We start from the raw sequence: 2,737 nt of genomic DNA, 5'->3' as shown, positions 1-2,737 counted from the left end.
CAATCAGTTTTGAGGTGTAGCCCCTCAAACACCATGCCCCCATCTCAGAAGTTCCCTATGGGAGAATTCCGTTTGTTCGATTCAGCCTTAATATAAGGGCACGACCGTGCCCTTATAATATGTATCTATCTATCTATCTATCTATCTATCTATCGTATGTGTGTGTATATATACATCTATACATACATGCGCTAACACCTGGACATACACTGATGTACCCACACCTAATATCCATACATACACGCCCTGACACCTGGACATACACCAACATTCCCACACCTGCATCTATACATACACATGCTGACACCTGGACATACACCAACGTACAAGCACCTGCATCTATATATACACGCGCTGACAAATGGACATACACCGACGTACCCACACTTGCATCTATACATACATGCACTGACATCTGGACATACAAGCACCTGCATCTATACATACACGCGCTGACACCTGAACCTACACTGACCTTCCCACACCTGCATCTATACATACACATTCTGACACCTGGACATACACAGACGTACCCACACCTGCATCTATACATACACGCGTTGACACCTGGACGTACACTGACGTACACACACCTACATCTATATATGCATGGATGCAAATGTGGGTACGTCTGTATACGTCCAGGTGTTAGCATGTGTATGTATAGATGTTAGGTGTGGGTACATCAGTGTATGTCCAGGTGTCAGCACATGTATGTATAGATTCACATGTGGGTAAGCCGGTGTACGTCCACGTGTCAGCATGTGTAGGTATAGATGCAGGTGTGGGTACGTTGGTGTACGTTTAGGGGTCAGCGTGTTAATGTATAGATGTTGGTGTGTGTATGTCAGTGTACGTACAGATATAGGTGTGTGTGTGTGTGTGTGTGTGTGTGTGTGTGTGTGTGTGTGTGTGTGTGTGTATGTATGTATGTATGTATGTATATGTATAGAGGAAGGTGTGATACATACATATAACACATACATGATAGATACATACATATATCACACACACGATAGATAGATAGATAGATAGATAGATAGAACACATACATACAAGATAGATACATACATACATACATACATGATAGATACATATATATACACACACATACGATAGATAGATAGATAGATAGGTAGATAGATAGATAGATAGATAGATAGATAGATAGATAGATAGATAGATAGATATATATATCACAAACATATATGATTCATACATATATCACACACACATACATGATACATACATGAGAAAGATGAGGCCAGAGCCCCCTGCTGATGTTGCGTTGAGGAAGGCAGTGTTCCAGGGCGGATGCCAGTCGGGGAGAGCGCCGCGCAGCCCGGGAAAAATACTGCTGAGGAGCTACATCTGGAAGAGCCCCTGGGAGGGAGAGTGCCACATGCCCCATCCTGCGCGGCAGACTCTGCAGGCCTGCACATGGGAAGGGAGGTCTCTGGCCACACGTACTCACCCTTCTGCTGAAGCCCTCTCCAGCGGGGAGCGGGGCCAGGATGAACCTCAACCTGTGAGAACTATCTTCATGATCAAGAGATCTCATATGCAAGATAAGTATGTGTTGGGATAGGGCTGGGGAGGGTGGCTGCTCGGGCACACCCCCGTCAAGTTAAGGAGATTTAACTGAGGAAGCACAAGGGAACTCTCGTCTGGGGACAACAACTGCAGGGAGACCACATCTTTTCAGATGAACATGGGAGGGCGGAAGGCTGCCTAATACTGAAGCACCCTCAGACATTAAACCATATGCAACAACTATTGCAAGCATTCCTGGGGGAAGGTCTGCAGCAGACGGATTTGCATACGGTGATGTCATCCAAGCAGTGGGCCAAAGTTGGTTGGAACCCTCATCTGTATATGAAAAGAGAAAAGGGGCATGCAGGGCATGGCGGCCTTTTGCGGCGCTTGGATAACCCCAAGTTTGCATTAAACACCCCCACCCTCCTTCGGTGTGGGGCTCATGTTGGCCATGCCCAAGCCCCTGAAGCATTCAAGCTGATTTCTTGCAGCAGCTGGGCACTGTAACAGCTTCAGAGCTGCTCTACAAGACAAGTAAAAGGGTGTGGGCCCTGCAGCACCACCTGTAGTTTGCATACACACATATATAGGACAGCATCTCTTATATGCCCCAGGGTCAATAAAATAGTATCCTTGTCTAGGCTATCCATCCCCTCAGATAAGGTATTTGCTTCTCGGCCTTTTGGCTAAGATCAAGTGTAGTATCTGTTCTTATCAGTGGAGAAAAACCGGTCGGTTATCCCTACTGCATGGGGGAGTAATTTAACCCCATGTGGTATAGGGAGCGGCCCGGTTGAGTATCTGCGGTAGAGAAACATGGGGTGGAGTACCCGTTCTTACACTAGGAGCGTGAGAGGTTCCTAGATGTGGAATGGAGAAACACCCTGTGGAGTACCGTGCCGGGGTAAGGAAGGTCTCCGGTCGAGGATGGAGAAAAACCAGGCTCAGTTCCCTACAGCGTTACGGCTATTTTCCTGCGCCTGCTAGGGTAAATGGCCTGGTCTAGTACCCACCCTTGACGGGGGCTGGCGAAGCTCCTAGTCGGGATGGGAGGACCGCCGGGCTTAGTATCCCCACTTCGTAAGACTAATTACACCTTACGAGGGAGCGGGAACGGCCCGGTGTGTCACCCATTCTAGTACTGGGGGTTTACCCTGGCATAGAGCAGTACGAAACCTGGTCTGGCTGAGAGGCCGGGAGC

The 2,737-nt window shown here is 47.9% G+C and overlaps 1 pseudogene; it reads left to right on the top strand.

Annotated features, from left to right (window-relative positions):
* The first annotated feature begins 2,202 nt into the window (after positions 1-2,202).
* Positions 2,203-2,404, top strand: LOC135011578 (U2 spliceosomal RNA; annotated as a pseudogene).
* Positions 2,405-2,737: the final 333 nt, after the last annotated feature.

Source organism: Pseudophryne corroboree, unplaced genomic scaffold (assembly GCF_028390025.1).
Source record: "Pseudophryne corroboree isolate aPseCor3 unplaced genomic scaffold, aPseCor3.hap2 scaffold_249, whole genome shotgun sequence".
Lineage (NCBI taxonomy): Eukaryota > Metazoa > Chordata > Amphibia > Anura > Myobatrachidae > Pseudophryne > Pseudophryne corroboree.
The sequence above is the reverse complement of the archived record's forward strand: the minus strand, read 5'-3'. Positions and strand labels throughout refer to the sequence as shown.